This window comes from Mauremys reevesii, linkage group 4 (assembly GCF_016161935.1).
Source record: "Mauremys reevesii isolate NIE-2019 linkage group 4, ASM1616193v1, whole genome shotgun sequence".
NCBI lineage: Eukaryota > Metazoa > Chordata > Testudines > Geoemydidae > Mauremys > Mauremys reevesii.
Window position 1 is genome coordinate 60468033 of NC_052626.1, and position 18135 is coordinate 60486167.

At 41.5% G+C, this 18135-nt stretch overlaps 1 protein-coding gene across 1 annotated transcript in view; it reads right to left on the reverse strand.

The window, feature by feature from the left end:
- INO80 (INO80 complex ATPase subunit) overlaps nt 1-12276 on the reverse strand; it is a 123474-nt gene extending 111198 nt beyond the window's left edge. Inside the window, exon 1 of the mRNA XM_039537806.1 lies at nt 12141-12276. The gene's annotated coding sequence lies outside the window, so the exon portion shown is untranslated. The remainder of the gene's footprint in view (nt 1-12140) is intronic.
- Nucleotides 12277-18135: the final 5859 nt, after the last annotated feature.

Sequence of the window (18135 nt, forward strand, 5' to 3'; positions counted from 1 at the left end):
ACTTTGGAAAGTAGATTCTTTACTTTTTGGGTTTAGCAGCCACCAGACATCAACTACATTTTTTCCCATAAGGACAGAATTGAAGGTTTTAGATTTTTTGCTAATCTGTAAATTGGGGGAATTTCATCTAACCCAAACTTTAAACATAGCACTAAAGTCTCCTCCATAAATGATTTATTTGTGTGCTGGGAACAATTAGTAAATAAATCAGACAGAAAACAGATATATTTAGAGGGGCAAACATACACCAAATATTAAGATTCCCAGGCAGTGTGCCAGAAAGCAAGAGATAATATTCCTCTCTGGTCTTCAAAAAACTGTAGTAACTACAAAGGGTAAGTTTTATGAACATAGTAACTTCCTTTTGATGGGTGTATTGTTGGATTCGTCAAATACTTGTCCACCCAAACTTTTTTTTTCCCTCCCAAATTAATTGTTTTCTGAAGTATTTAGATGTGTTTCCTGAGTTAGGGTAATATCCACTTCCACACTTGAGACAGAAGAGAACTTTCTTATATTTTATTATGTGGTAAATGCCATTTATATTCCACTTACAGGATTTGTATGAAAACAAGTGGAAGGTTGCATTATACTTAGTCTCTTTATGCAAGGCATTCTTAGCTAAATAAGCTTTACATATAATGTTGGTTGCTAGAATACCCTTCTCAATTCAGTTATACTAGGTAATCAATATCTTGCCTTTGAATAACTAAATAAAACTTCTGAATTTAACACATGTTCTTAAACATACTAAAACTCTGCTGAGGACAAATTCATTAAACCATTTTTACAGTCATACTGTAGACAGAACAAAGGTCCAGTCATTGAATTTATCATGGAATTTTTTTTTAAACTTACACAATACTCTCATAGTGGTTCTCAACTATCTACTGCAACTACCTACATAATTTTAATTTTAAAGATATTTTACTTTCTCAAATGCAAAAAACTGTAATGTGCATAGAGATTTTTCCATATTTGTAATGACAGAGAACAGCAAGGAAACTATTCAGAGATGATGGTTTTAGATGTGTATTACTTTGTATCCAGCAACCACAAAGATCTTTAAAGGAATACCCATTTGCAAATTTTGGAGCTTCCACAGGGCTTTTTAAACAAGCTTAAGAAATATGTAACTCAGAGTGTTACGGCACTTTTTTGTGAAAATTAATGCAGATATATACTTAAAATGGCAATATTATTTAGGTAAAAGATATTTCAATATTTTTTACTTATTTCTGTGTTATGTTTATTATTGATGATCCGTTAATAGGAAACATTATAATACTTCTAATTGAGAGAAGTCTTTAATTTCCATGTAGCCTATAGACTGTACTAATTAAGGGGGCCTATATCTGTGATGCTTCCTGGGATACCCAGAGCTATGAGTCAACTTGTTACCACCTGCCTCCAGAATGAGGGAGTCTTGTCTGTACCCGCTAAGTATTAGTTTCCTAACACAACCACCGTTAGTCACTCAAGCATTCTCCTCTGGGCTGCATCAGACCTATCTTTGCCTAGCAGGTTGACAACAAATGCACCCGACCCCCTCACCCTCTCTTCAAAGTGTCTTTCTGTGGTAGCCAGCCCTGATCAGTGGATACCCACAGAAATCCCAGATCCTCTGTTTCCAACGAAACAGTGTATCTCAGTTCACCACTTTTACCTTAGAGCACCACTCCTGTAATACACACAGTGCTTGACTTAAATTATAAAGCAAAAAGGAAAGAATTTAAGATTATTTCTTTATTTAAGAATGGTTGGCAAATCAAATAAAAACCAGTATGAGAGATGGGAACAAATGGTAACATATAAAGCAACATCACAGCACACAATCTAAAGCCTAAACCTAACTAACAAGTTATCCTCCTGTGTAAAGAAGCTTATCTCACCCAAAATTTTCTCCAGCATTTTCCACCAGTTTGGTCGAGACCCTTTCTCATAAAATCAAGCCTGTTGAGAGTTTATCTTCTCAGACTGATGGAATACATAGGGGTTCCTCTGTACTCCAGATATAGTTTCAAAAGTTAATTACTCCTAAACAGGGTAACACCTGCTATTTACCTCTTCCTGTTAATTTCCTCTCTCTGAAGATTTCACCATCCTTCATTGGCATTCAGTTCAGATTTGTGAGTTGGAGGTCCATTGTGAACCATATAATACTTAATTTTTATGTAAGCAGACATACAGAGAAACATTTCTCGTTTGAAAGAGAACCTGCTTTTCACATTTGCTTGTGCCCAGCCCTAGACACAGATCTTAAGAACATACTTTTCAGTATTTATATATGTAAATGCTTATACAACATCCATACGTGCATTTTTGCAATGATTTTGATGACTTGAATGACACAATCTTTCAACAGAGACCTCACATGATGCTCTTTACATTTTAGTTCACCAAATACCAAACCCAGGGGATTCCTGTTAACCTTATGCCAGTTGGCATCAAGAAATCCTTGGGTCATAATATCAAGTACCATTCAGATACTTCTCTTATAGATTGTTCAGGGCAGCTTTCTCGCTATCCTTTTCTTGTGGTTCTACTGCTGATCTTTACATCTGACTAAAACTGTGATATAGGAATGAATGAAGTTTACCGCTTTCACTAGTGGGCATATTTAACCCTATTAATATGTAATAACCAAATAAAAAAATTAAAATGACATTCAGATTTTGCCATTGTTAACTCAACTCATTGACAGCAATAAAATGTCCTAAAATCTCTGCCTCTTCGAAATATAGTTGGGTGTAAAAAGAAAGGAGAGAGAGGGGAAAGGGCCGAGATTGACAAAAATGACTAAGTCTAAAAATAAGGGCCCATCGGGTACCAAGTGTGCAAGAGCAAACAGAATGCTGGGAATCATTAAGAAAAGGGTAGAAAAATAGGACAGAAAATATCACGGTTGCCTCTATATGAATCCATGGTATGCCCACATCTTGAATACTGTGTGCAGATGTGGTCGCCCCATCTCAGAAAAGATATATTGGAACTGGAAAAGGTTCAGAAAAAGGCAACAAAAATGATTAGGGGTATGGAATGGCTTCCATATGAGGAGAGATTAATAAGACCGGGACTTTTCAGCTTGGCAAAGAGACAGTTAAGTAGAGATATGACTGAGGTCTATAAAATCATGACTGGTATAGACGAAGTAGATAAGGAAGTGTTGTTTACAATTTCTCACAACACAAGAACTAGGGGTCACCAAATGAAATTAATAGGCAGCAGGTTTAAAACAAATGAAAGGAAGTATTTCTTCACACAATGCACAGTCAACCTGTGGAACTCCTTGCCAGAGGATATTGTAAAGGACAAGACCATAACAGGGTTCAAAAAAAGAACTAGATAAATTCATGGAGGATAGGTCCATCAATGGTGTTCCTAGCCTCTGTTTGCCAGAAGCTGGGAATGAACGACAGGGGGTGGATCACTTGATGATTACCTGTTCTGTTCATTCCCTCTGGGGCACCTGGCACTGGCCACTGTTGGAAGACAGGATACTGGGCTAGATGAACCTTTGGTCTGACCCAGTAGGGCCATTCTTATGTGACCCTCTAAATTATTAAAGGCAAACTTGAAGTTATGCCAATGGGTTTAGAGTTCTAACCACCTTCAAACTGGGTAGGAGTAACCTTGATTAACCTTAATCAAGACACACTGAGAAATACTTGAGGTTTAAGCTAATTTTTTTTTAAGTATCTTACCCACAGACACTGCTTTTAGATCACTATTTAGTTGAACTATAATTTAGATGTGGGGTTTTTGTTTGCTTTTTTTTTTTTTTAAATCTGCCTATTACAATGTCTAGTCAGTCAACAAACAGCACTAGAGGAGAACTCTCCAAGGACATCTTCGGAAGCAACTAGTTATGTTTTATATTAAGGGCTTCCAAGATTTTGGCATTTATTTCCACTAAACAACAGCAAACATATTGCATTCTAGAAGCACCGAGAAAGATCAGCTTTTAAACACTGGGTTTTCCAGTTTAAACAAATATTTGCTGACTATTGCTGACTTTGATTTCAACATGCTTTTACAATAAAAGTCCATTTAAACCAGAAGCCCTATATATGACATGTACACAACTTAAAAATTATATCTCACTTCAAAAACAGAGAGAATTTTTATGCACGTCTGGTTGCAACAGTGGATTTTTCTTCAAGATCCTTGCCTTACATTTTTCTGCATGCCTCAGAACCTCTACATCCTAGCTGAAACTCAAAGGATTGCTGTTTTTTCCTCCTTTGCATTTAATACTGAGGCCAAACTGTGATAACCCATCAACCTGCTGGTGAAAGGTTGACTAGACTTTCTTTGGAGATCATCAATACTATCCTCTAATCAGCTGGAGAGAGTATTATTGAGTGGGGTGAATTCAAAACTCATGATTTTTTAAAAAAGGAACAAAATATATTTTATTTCAAACATTTTTATTATGTTACTAGTTATTTTCTTCCTAATTTATAGTCTCTGATTGCTAAAGTGGATATTTTGTACTTTTTATTATTAGTTTTCAAATTCTTAGTAGAATTTCAGATTTTGCAGAAGGATTTTCTCCTGAGAAGTTTTACACTTAAAATATTAATCTGTGCTGAAAATGACAAGTCCAGGTCCTCAATAACATCCTTACTGTGAGAACACATATGCAAACACAAAGCTGAAAGCAAATAGCTTGTGGTATATTTGCAACCTTCATCACATTCCGATATACTTCCACAAGTCAAGGAAGTTGAAATGTTGCATCAGCATTGGCGGTTTGAAGTCAATGGGACCTGTGCTCTTAGGTCACTTAAGTACTTTTAAATATCCATCCTTACATGCCTAAATATGGAGTCTTACCTTAAGTGTCCAATTTTGATAATTTTGGCCTGTGTTTAAAAAAAAATTGACAATAATTTTGCTAATATATTGAACCTCTATTAACAATGAACCACTTTCGTTTTGAAGTGACAAAGACTTTATGCCACTAAAAGAAAAGTTGAATAAAAATACAATTGTGCCCCTTATGCTGCAAACACTTATGTAGATGTTAGTTTTGAACACGAGTAGTCTACTGAAGTCAACGGTACTATTTATGCAAGTAAAATTACATATCTGCTTAAGCAGTTGCAGGATCAGGGCCTTCACTTTCAATATTTTCTTTTTTGCCTAATAGTTTCATAGAACTTAAATAGGATACCCTACCAGCTGTGCCATTTAAAAAACAAACCCAAAACAACATTACTGATTACCTTATAGACTAACAGACATATAGGAATACCCACTTCGTCGGTATTCACCCACGAAAGCTCATGCTCCTATATGTCTGGTAGTCTATAAGGTGCCACAGGACTCTTTGCTGCTTTTACAGATCCAGACTAACACGGCTATGCCTCTGATACATTACTGATTTAGTTCACTATCAATTTAAATCTAAAGTTGCAATACCACACATTTTCATGTTAGCTTTACAAAGCCTCAATTTGTTTCAAATCAATTTTTTTAAAGTGATTAAAATTATGGTTTGAATCACTTCACCCTGCTAATGACAAAAAAGGAACTCCTCCGAGGCAGAATAGGCCACCTCTGACACGTTTGCACAGCGCTGCTGGCCTGGGGGAAGGAAAAGAGAGAGGCAGACAGCAGTACTAAGTCTCTGTCTACAGTAGTAAGTTGTATTACTTAAACTATACTGTACAGTGAAAATGGTACAATCCTCCGCACTGTGGACAAAGTTATTCCCAGACAAGAAGGGGAATAAACTGTACCAGTAGTAGGAAATGTTACTTACTCCTTCTCATAACACACAAACTAGGGGTCACCAAATGAAATTAATAGGCAGCAGGTTTAAAACAAGTAAAAGGAAGTATTTCTTCACACAGCACACAGTCAACATGTGGAACTCTTTGCCAGAAGATGTTGTGAAAGCCAAGACTATAACAGGGTTAAAAAAAAAAAACTAACTATGTTCATGGAGGATAGGTCCATCAATGGCTTTTAGCCAGGATGGGCAGGAATGATGTCCCTAGCCTCTGTTTGCCAGAAGCTGGGAATGAGCGACAGGGGGTGGATCTCTTGATGATTTACCTCTTCTGTTCATTACCTCTGGGGCACCTGGCATTGGCCACTGTCAGAAGACAGGATACTGGGCTAGATGCACCTCTGGTCTGACCCAGTATGACCATTCTTATGTTTTTATGTTCAGTATAATGTATCTTTATACCAGTATAACTGTGTCCACATTGGGCTTTTCCCAGTATAACCTTTTTTTAAAAAAACCACAAGAGTCATACCCTAATTGAAATAGGTATGCCACTAGAACATTCATAGATAAGGCCTAAGAATTGAACCCAGAACAATGAGAACACAACTTATCAGGCTTCTACAGTTCCTTCACACTTTTGTCACTATTTTTTCCCCTCATCCAACCCTTCATGTTTTGCATTCTAACTAAGAGCCATTACAAGAGTTTATCCACAGCCAAAGAATCCCAGACAAATTGTATTTCCCTCCGCTCTCTAAGAGATACATTTCATTTTTCTTTTTCCAGGAAAATTCTCCATTGTGACATATAAAACATTACATCAGAATGGTGCAAGAAATACCATAAGCATCCAATTTAAAAGCAAACATACACAAAGAGGCTAAAGGCCATGTCCACACTAGAAACTTTTGCCAGTATAAATCATGCCAGTTAAGGATACAATTTCTTTTACTGTGTTTTTAACCAGCAAAAGCCCTAATGCGGATGCAGTTATACCAGACTGCTTTAGCCAGCACAGCTTAATTTGCTTGGGTAACTAGTAAAAGACCAGCAAAAGAGGGCCTTAAGCTATGTTATGTTAAGTTATAAGTTGTGTCTACAGTCAAAGGGTTTTCCAGTATACCCATACAGGTAAACCCTCATATACACTTCGGGGAATTCCTGCACGGCACATGCAGAATTTTTTTTATGTGCAGAAAATACATTCTGCCCAAAATGTATTCTTTCGCCCACCAGAGGCCACTGTGGCACCAGAACAACCAGCAGCTGGCTGCGTTCATAACAGCACCCTGCCCTCAGAGCCCAGGTTAGGAGGCACAGGATATGGTGGGGGAAAACCGAGTGGGGCACACAGGGCTGCCGGGGGGTCACTGGGGTTCAGAAGGGCTAGTGGGGGGACAGACCAGGGCAGGGCTCAGGAGCCAGTGGAGTGACAGCATTAAGCCAGAGGCTAAATGGAAGAGGGAATGCAGGGCCACACAGGAACAGGGGTGATGTACCTGACTGAATGGGAGAGGCTAGCAGTCAGCCAGGTCCTGCATGGGGGAGTCTCACCAACTCCCTAACAGTCCCCCCTTCCCCCCCCCCTCAAAAAAAAAGACCTAACTCCCCCAGGTTCACTCCCAGGCTCCTTCTCTCTCCCTCAGCTCCTTCATTACCCCCGACACCCCACGCCTTTGCACTGCTTCTGAGGGGTGCAAGAAATATGTTTCTGCAGTGTAATTTAAATGAATTACTCAAAGTTCTCTGCTGATTTGTCTAGTAAGGAATCTATTTGTCAAAAAAAAAATAAAGATTCAGGAATCTTTTTTCCCCCTGTATTACAGACATACTCACTGACAGGTATTTTGAAACAAATTGTCAAAATAACTGAAACTGGTGTGATTATGTGTTATTTTGACAAAATTTGCAGAATTTTAAAATACTGTGCACAGAATTTTTAATTTTTTGGCACAGAATTCCCCCCAGGAGTACCTCATAGCGTACACGAGGCCTTAGTAAACCAAGGGTAGTCCCCATTCATTCTTTTTTCTGGGGAAATATTTCTCAATATAACTTCAGGGTAACGAGCGACCAGATTTATTAGCAAAAGACTGCAGGCTGGCAAAGAACATTTAATTTTATGAACCTTTAAATTTCAGTCCCCATTAATGTTGACCCTGAATAAATACAAATTACTTTGACCAGTTGCATACATACACCTAGAGGGAAAAAAAAACAAAAAAAACAAAACACCATTTGTGCCCCTTTTCAATTTAGGATTTAAAAAAAAGAGAGATCATTTCTTTGCCTTCTCTGATTGTTGGCCCTAATATCTGAATTTATACTATAATCTTTCTATAGTACATTTCCTTTTGCTACAGTACTTTTTTTGCATTTTTTTTTTCAAGAAGAGAATTAAGTGGGATGAAGATCAATTAAATTCTGTTAGCTATTTTGAATGTAGTATCTATTATACAGCTACAGATTGATATTACCTAATCAAACAGCCAGCTACACGTTTCATTATTATTGCATCCAAATATCCCAATCAGGGTAAGAAAAGGAATTACGAACATGTATGACAGTTTTATTGGAAACATATGCACAAGTGGAGAAGAGAAAACCATAATACATATGTATATAGCCAATAAACAGAAAAGTCTGACACTACTTCCAGCAACACAGATGCCACCCTTAACAATGTAAACTACAGACTAGAAAAGTGACTTGGAGAAATCAAGCAATGCGATTGACTATATACCTGTTCAATTAGGGGCAAAAACCACTCTAGAGGGGCAGGGGACTGGATTTCTGGAGCCCCTGCACAAAGGCTTACGCACATTCTGTGCCCCTTGAAGCACTTGTCTACAGGGGCTTCACATGCACTTGCCACACAGTGAGAATTAAGTAGCATGTTGAGGGTAACTCAGGACATCTGTTGTTATCCTGGTACACCAGCCTTTCCCCTGGCATAGCTGGCGTACAATTGGCATGGAGGTTTTTTCAACCCCAGGTTGGAATATTGGCTGTGGAACATTAGAGGAGAGATCTTTCTTCTGCCAGTCCCTAAGGAGATTTCCAGCACACAGGCTTGTCAGGCTGTATGCTTGGTATAGAATTTATATATTATAACCAAGTGAGTAAGAACTTGTTCCCCCAATCACTAGACAATGTTAAAACACTGCCTTGCAAACATAAATGAGACACAGGGAATGGATTGGCAAAAAGTGAGTTAGAGAAAACCTTTCTATAAACTTTGAGAACAACCTCACGTTGCAGTCCATTTCTTGTTTTTTCATTACTGTACATATCGATCTGAGAATATTTTTAGTTTCAAGATATTGTTTATGAATAAGGCTAAGATTTTGTCACGGTATTTTTAATAAGTCAGAGACAGGTCACAGGCAATACTGAAAAATTCACAGAAGCCTGTGACCAGTCCCTGACTTTCACTAAAAATATCCACTATAAAATAAGTAGCCTGGGCAGCTGCGGGTGGGCTGGGAGCTCCAGGGTCCCCCTCCGCTGGTGGCTCCAAACAATGGGGGTTCCGCCTGCCGCCACAGAGCCCAGCGGTTCCTCCTGCCCGAGAGTGGTGAGGTCCCTCCTGCCATCCATGGAGCTGGAGAGCTGTGGGGATCGCTGAGCTGCCCCAAGAGGAACAGGGATCACCCCACCGCCTGTGGCGGCCAAGAGCGGCTGGTGTTCCCCCTGCCACCTGTGGTGGCCTGGAGCTGCAGGAGGTCCACCTGCCAGCAGGGGACCCTGCAGCTCCCAGTCAGGGCTGGCTGAAGTCACGGAATCCGTGACTTCCATGACCGCTGTGACTAAATCACAGCCTTATTTATGAAAAATACATTAGAACGGTGGTTCTAAAGTGCAGCACATGATTGCATGCAGCCATCAGGGACTTCATGTGTGGCCATCACTATTGGAAGAGAGAAACATTGAACAATTCCTTTTCAAGAACCTTTTGAAATAAACAAAAGTTCATTGACATTTACAACTATTGTGTTACAAAAAGAAGTATGAGAATTTTGTTACAATTTTTTAAAATGTATAGTTAGTAAAAACCCATGTAACATTTGTGGTATTCATAGTACATATTATTCTTTACGCTTGATTTATTATTTTATTTACAAGACACTTCCAAATAATCATGTGACTAAACTGTCATTAGTATAATATTTTAACTGCCAAAACTGCAGCCACAATGAATTTGCTGTGTCGCTATGTTTCTCCACAATAAAAATTCATTTGTGAACCACTACATTAGCACATGAAGAATTCATTACTGCATCAACTAAAGTAAAGAAAAAACATATTTAATGTTGATGGATGTACAACCACACAACAGTAATGCTTAAACAGTATTAATATAGTTTTGTTCAAATTAAAGAAATATAAACTGTTAAAACTTTAAAAGAATACCCATAAATAACAAGTTTTAGTATAAAATAATACAGCATTATTCACATATCCATGTCCATGTAAAGGAAAAATGGCATAACTGAGATGAAAATTGACTATATATGGGATCATATTAGTAAGATAAAGTAAAGATTGGTGTATTATTGAGAAATATACAATCACATAGATATTGTATGGTAATGTACTCTTGCAAGGAGGCAGAATTAAGTTTGATCACTGAGCCTTAGTTCAACATTTTCGGACTTGTGCACTTACCTGCATAAGCAACATATTTAACTTTATTTTATTTTAACTTAATGTGTTACCTTTTAATCAATGAAGATTCTAATTATGCAATGAGCACCTCATAAACCAATCCTCTGTGCCCACCCAACACATTAAGTGCAGGGACCCATCTACATGAAGATCATTGCAGGATTAGGATTTTAAGAACTACATCACATATTTAAATTATACAGAAAATTCATAATAACCACTGTCCAGTACAAGACATTGTGAGAGCCAATGTAAAGCTGATTTTTACAAACATCTCAGAATCCTTTAACTCTTTTAAGATACGGAATCTGGAATACTCAGATCTGATGATTTGACTAAATTTGGTGAAACCTGATTAAACTGCACAGTAAAATAAAATGCATGTATACATTTCAATATGCACATCTTGCCAAACACCCCATACTCCAAGACACAAGAATAAGTATCTAAGATCTAAAATAAACTAGTACTGAAATTTGACATCTGAATGATAAATGAAAGATTACTTGATGACATGCAAAATGTACAAATATGATTCACATCTGTGATGTCATAAGGACAGTTACAGCTCCCCTTGCTGCCCATGACGGAAGTAGCTACAGCGTGCCGGTGAATGAATTGAACATTGCACAGTTGGTGTTTGGTGGATTATATTTAGTCTGACAGTTGTGGCTCTGTCTCTGTGGAATGGATTTACACCCTATAGTCAAGAAGAGCAGTAGAGAAGTTTTCACCACCAACCATAATTATAAAGATCAAATCATGGATACTTGTTTACTGGAGATCATTAATCAAACACACAAGCTTAATCCCCTCTCTGCATCTACTGTCCAAACAGTAAGATTTCAGGAAAAGTGACTAAACTCAGGATATACGTATTTATCCTGTCTTTATTTTAAACTATACTGTTTTCTATCTGAATACACAACTGTATATATAGAAGCATTAGCTTGTGCAACAGCAAATGCCAGTGTGCCACTTTGCTGGTACTGTGTATTACAAGTATAGATAGGACATGTCCTATCTCTTTTAACCATGCAACGGCAAGCACCACTGTGCAATCTTATTGCTTGAGCGTATAGGTACAGATATGAAACAGCCCCTCATCCTTGCTTATGAGCAACATTATTGCATCTGGGTGCTACATGGCCCTGATTATCACTTTAATGAGACAATATTGGAGATATGTACCAGGTACAGGTGTGCCACGCACCCTGACTCCCTCCGCTAGGCAGAGGCAAGTATCAGTATTATTGCACGTGTGCTCCAGGTACCAGCACGACCCGCGGAGCGAGTGTGACACGGTTACGCGTGTGCATGACAGGTGTGACTACACATCGCAGCCGGCTGCGGCGTCGTGCAGCGCCCGGGCACGTGGGCCTCACAGGTACAGCTGGGACACATCGCCCCGGCCAGCTCCACAGCCCAGCCCAGCCCAGCCCAGCCCAGCGCACACGCCCCTCCCCCCGCTCGGGGGGCAGCTCCTCCAGGGGGTCCGAAGCGGTCTCCAGAGTCAACCGTGCCCGGGGGCCCCTCCCCCCGCGCTGATATCGGGGTGTGTCCCCGGGGAGGGAGGGAAGAGACCTGCCCCTTTAAGAAGAGACCCGGCTGCTGCGGCCACTGCTTGGCGGGGGGGGAGAAGCTGCGGCCTGGCCGGGCCCTGCCGCCGCCCGTAGGCCCTCTCCGCCCCGGCCGAGCGTGCCCTTGCCCGGCCGCCGCTGTAGCTCACCTGGGTGGCGGGCCCGGCTGCGGCGCGGGAGCGGCGGGGGGCTGGGGGTGTCTCCTGGGCTGGCTCCCCCGCTCTCTCCACCCGGCCTCTCGCCCTGCGCTGCCTGGGCTGCCTCAGCCTGTCTCCTGCCGCAGGGCCCTCTCGGCTCCTGCCTCGCCAAGATGGCGGCCGCGCTGCTGCTGAGGAGGAGGCGGCGGCTGCGGGCGCTGGGACGGCGGCGGCGGCCACTTTCGCTCACTGAGAGGAGAGGAGCAGGGACACGGGGAGCCATGGCGGGGGGGAGGAGAGACGCCATGGCCAGGCCTAAACAATCGAGCCCCGCACGCCCACCCGTTACCCCGAACCCCACCTCGCAACCGCCGCCCCGCGCGTATGGCCGCTACAGCGGCACAGCCCCCGCGTCCACACCCCGGGGCCGCCCCCCACACATTTGTCGCGCGGGGTCCGCGCTCATCGATGCGCTCCTGGGGCCGATTGGTAGAGCCTGGCAATGACGAAAATTGCCGAAGGGATTCGGCCAAGGTGGCCGGGGTGAGACAGCAAATCTCGCGTGAGGGAGGAGGAAACCCTCGCGATGGTTAGGATCAGGAGGGGGCGGAGTCTGATAGTCGGATGGGCGTGTGCTTGTGGGTGGCCAGGTTGGGTGGCTGCGCGTGTAGCGGGTGAGGGAGTTAGAGGGGAAGCCCCGCTGGCAGGTCGCCGCAGGCCCCAGGCGTCTGTGAGACATCTGCGTCTCCCAAGGGTGCCCCAAGGCACAGGCAGCATCCACCTGCCCGCACCCCCCACTGTGACAGGGCCACGAGCAAGGGGCAGGGGCACCCGCCCACCTGGCGGGCAGCAGTGATGAGCGGGATTAAGGGACTGCTGATTCCCCCCGCCCTGCAACTGCACCTTCTTCCAGCCTCATCCCTTCCTGGGGGTGGTGACGGCACAGAGTGGGGCCCTTCTGCATGCAAGAGATACGCACACCCTTACCTAGGCAAAGGATTTCCCTGCTGAATAAGACCACAATGGGCAGGACTGGGAGTTGCAAGATGTACACCAATGTGCCAGGGCAAGTTGCTAGCCTGACAGCTGTGGAGAATTAGTAGTAGTAGAGACTATATTTTGAAAGAACTCAAAAGCCTGATCTGGTGTCCCATTGTGCTGGGTAATATATAAATACAGTAAAGAGACTATCTGTGCTATGAAGAATGACTTCTCCATGTTTTCTCACCAGTGTCAATCCAGAGGGATCACCGCCAACTTGAGAAGCAGCTCAGTCTTCAGGCCCATTCAGTCCTTGGCCTCTGATACTGAAGCAACCAGTACACATGCTAATGGGGGTTTATTGCAATGTATACATTTGGTTATGGAGCCCTGGACTGAGACCAATCACTCATCACCCATCAAGTAGTTTAATTCACAACTATCAGACCTGGATATGAACTCTAGACCAGAAGTTCAAGATTGTATATCTTTTTACTAATCCATTGAGTCATCCAGTCCCCTAGAAATGTATTGTGATACATTTTGAGATATATAGCTAGGAGCTTGGGGTCAGCCTTTTTTACAGTTGGCTTTGTTTTTAAACCTCCCCAGTAGAACTGTACTTTAAAATAGTCCCCAAATATCTATAAGGGCCAATACTGTCACATGATTATGCCACAATTTTATCCTCTGGGGGAAAATTGCAAGCATTTACAACCCTGCTTTGATTAATTCACTTTCTATTACAGTTTTGGCTTGGTATGAATGGTTACCAGTGATTAGCTAGTTCTAGGAAGTCATGTGGACTCTGGTACAGTTTCTATTTTGTTATTTACTGACACATTTCATCTCAAATCTCTCACTTTTTAACAATCCCTTCAACCTCTTATTTTCACCTTCAGTCTTGTTACTTCTGTATCAAGCCACTAAATCTGCCTACTCCCAATTACACATAATTATTCATCCTTTCCAAATCCACTTCCTTATTCCTCAGCCTGCTCTCAGTAGGGAATGGAGGAGATATTTAGGCTTTTCTACACAAGACAGTTTTACCAGTTACACCAATATAGTTGTACAGGTACTCATATAACCCTCACACCCTGTGGACACACTTATTCTGATATGAGGGTTTCTTTCCCAGTTCAGCATGTCACATGGGAAGGGGTTTAAAATTAAAAGGCTCCTTTTATATCAAAATAAGTGTCTACACAAGGGCTATACCTATATAACTATCCCAGTATAACTAGTAAAACTTTGTGTAGATGAAGTCAGAAGGGGGTCAGCATCAGAAGCCATGCACTGAGATGAAGGAATGCTGGCCAGAGTCTTTTATCATGCTCTAGAAGGGACAAGGGTGTTGCTCTTCACCTCCCTTAGTTGGGAGGGAGATTCTTCCTTCAGCATTCTTTGTTCTCTTGCTACAATGGAGGGAGGGCATCTCAAGAGATCATATCTTCCCCTGCCCCTAAGTATGGGAAAGGGTTGTACATTCTTATCCCTGGTATGCAGCAGGCAGCACTCAGAGGGTTTTTCCCTAGCCTTGTGTTTGCCTGTGTGGCTGATGAACATGTGAGGCAAGATAGATAGTAGGAAGAGCCAGGTGATGAGTTGGGGGAGCAGCAGGGATCCTAGTTTTCTGTGATAACACCCCCACAATTCTCTGATAAGACATACAAATCTGTATTTTTCTACAATTAAAATGAAATGCTGAACTTTAGTTTCTCTAGCTACTATATATATAGGTATCAACTGAACACCATGTTTTATTGATGTATTTCCAATTTTAAGCTAGTTCAAAACCTACCAGTGCCAACAATCATAATAAAATACAATTAATAGAATGATCCAGTCACAGTGCATTGTTTCTTTACTGTTGTCAATGGCTATGCTGTTTCAAGCTTTTGTTTTCATTTCTTTCAATTCAGTTTGTTTAATGCTTTCCATGTGTTCTACAAGTGTCGCCTTCAAACATAAAGTGCAGCCGTGCTGCATACAGTAGAGAATAGCATATTACCAGCAATGTGAAATTTGTCCTTGCCAAACTCAGTGACACAATGTTTAGGGTGTTTTTTAAAGTTTTCAGCATCTTTCCATAACTTTAATTATGTCTGGAGGCTGAAGTGAAATTTGAGATGCATTAAAACACTAACTCCTACACACCATTGAGTAACTGCTGTACACTAGAAGCAGTTTATTGGAGTATGTTTAGCTATGTAAATTTAAAGCGTATTCAGAAATCAACCACAAAGGGGGAAGGTGTGCATTGCATAAGTGACACCAGTACTTTCAGTAAAATTCAGTTAATAGCTAATATGTTTTTATTTTTTCACAAAATGTAAAAACTAAAGATTCTCTGTAAAAATTCAAATTCTGCGTTTTTCTGTGGCGAATAGATTTCTAGAATCCCTGGACAAGACACTGCAGCTGAGCTCTTTTGTTACTGCTACTCAGAAGCAAGAATGGTCTCTGCACCACAGCAAGCACACATTTTAGTGCCTTTTCAGAACAAAGCAGACCAGCTGTACTTGCAACTAATCATATCTGAAATACATATTCCCTGTACTCCTTTTCCATCCATTCTACACCTCCCTCAGTCCTTCCTTACTGTATGCCAAAATGAAGGATCAGGTATCACAACTGGGCCACTCAGCCGCTTCAGGAAAGATTGGTTGCTTCAGGAATTGTCATCATCAGAGCCAAAGGATGTCCTGAAGTGACTAGTAAACAATTAATTCCAGGATTTTGGGCAGGAAGAATGCAGGCTATGCTAAAATATGTACAGACCACATTCAAAATATTATGTACACAAGAGTGATCAACAGCTGCAGTAGTCACATTATTTTAAGATTTTCTAATTAATTCATGGTTGCCATGATCTCAAGTAAGTCCACAGAGGGATCACACACTGCATTCTACGTTTTTATACTAGACTTGTTGCCATGATACTGAACTCCTCCCATCAGGTTTTTGATGTATTTGTTTTAAAAAAGTATCTTATACTAAGTATTAAGCAGACCTAATAAACATGAATTGAATGTAACTTAAGAAACAATTTTCTTTGTGACTATGCTATAGAGTGCATCTATCAGTTTCTTTAACAAGGTGTTTTTACCTTTAATATATGGCCCTACTACTTAGAAAGGCCCAAGCCAAGGATTTGTGCTGCCCTTCAACAAAGATACTTTGCTTTTTAAATTTTTCTTCTTAAAAGTCCTGGGTGGTGAGGGCTACAGCCAAGTGATATTATAAACCACTGAGGTAAATGCCTCAAGAGCTGTGTCTCAAGAATGGTATATCTCCTCCAGCGTTCCATAGCTAACTCCCTATCTAGTTTTGGGGAAGCCTCTTAGCCTCTCTGCGCTTTAGCTTCCCTATTATTAAAATAGGGATGCTATTTACTACTCTGCTGGGTTGTTGTGGAGGTTAATGAATGCTGATAAAAGAACCTTGTAGATGCAGGGCTAAGTGCTAGCCTGCACAGAGTTCAATCCAATGAGGTGTGCATGCATATGAGTCCACACACTGCAACAAGGGGAGGATTGCTCTGGGAGTCCCCTGGCCATAGCTCATTGGTTTCTGTTCCTCTGTGCCTCCCGCAACCTAACTCCAGTTAGGAGTATATGGCTATGCAAAGTTCCCGCATTGCAACAAGGGAAGGCCTGCTTGAATATCATGCCTCCCACTTTTCCTTAAACTTCTATCCAATCAAGAGTGTGTTAATAGAAAGACCCCTGAAGTATGTTTTTTTTTTTAATTTATTTTATTCTTTTGCAGCATCGACTTTGTTATAGTAATGGTTGAGATGCCCTTTCTGTTTAAATATTGTCTTGAAATTTGCTGTGCCTCATGAGGGTGTGGAGTAGCGTTAGTGGTCTAAATTTTGGGTCATTTGAGCAAGGGGTTCCCAAAATACAGGCCCTGGAAAAGAACAGCATTTCACAATATCAATAGTTTATCAATTCCCGCCTCTCTCTCCCCCCCCGCCCCAACCCACACACACCTGAGCCTCAAATCATGGCTCTGATCCTCCCCCAACAGATCTCAGTTATGCAACATTTATCTCAGCTAGTGCATGTCACCTGCTGCCCCTTTGGGAAGCAATGTTGAAATATTAAAGAAACAGTTTACCTCTCTAGAATAGTACATGCCAAACACTCACAACAAAGCAATTGAAAAGCACACATGCCGAAAGACTAGCCAAGAGGGTTTCCAGCCTTCCATTTTTACATTACATGTGTGGCTCAAGAGGATGTGCTGTCCATGGAACCGGAGCTACACACATGCACTGTAAACATGAACTCTTTGGTTAGCAGAAATCGGAGACTGACCCATAGGCATGTTGGTACTATTTTTCTCTTTGGGAAATTTGCCCTGCTAATTTAGAAGAGCTGCTAGTTTCTGAAAGATAATAAATTACACATGTTCTATGCAGATATGTGAGAATGATTGCTGGGCATGTGTCAACTTTTCCACCTGTGGGATTATTCATCAATGCGCCTTTGGCAGGTCTAGCCTCACTCCCTGTCCCTCATAGGTGAACCAGGATCTTAAGGGGGCCTGCTCCTCTGGAGGAAGTCTGAGCCCCTCTTCCTAACCTCCCATATGAACCTGGAGCTGGAGGATGCTTCTCATCCAGGAGTTATGAGCCCCTTTCCAATCAGCTGCAATGTGTGGAGCTCTAATTCCTCTTCCTTCCTCCTGTGTGTTGGCATTCAGGGGATCCTCACCCCCAGAGAGCTAGTAACTAGGGAAGACCTGCCCTGCTGTGGGTATGTCTACACTGCAAACAGGTGTCACTGAAGCATGCATTGACATACCCAGTTAGCTTTGATTTAGTTAGCTCAAATACCAATAGCAGTGAAGCCACCCTAGCAGGGATGGCAGCACAAGCTAGCCACTTAACTACATATCCAGGTCTCAGACAGGGCTGTAGAGCCTTTGCTGCTGAAGCTTCACTGCTACTGTTATGCAAGCTAGTATGTGCTTGAGTAATTGCCACCATTCTAGAGATACTAAACTGCAGCCC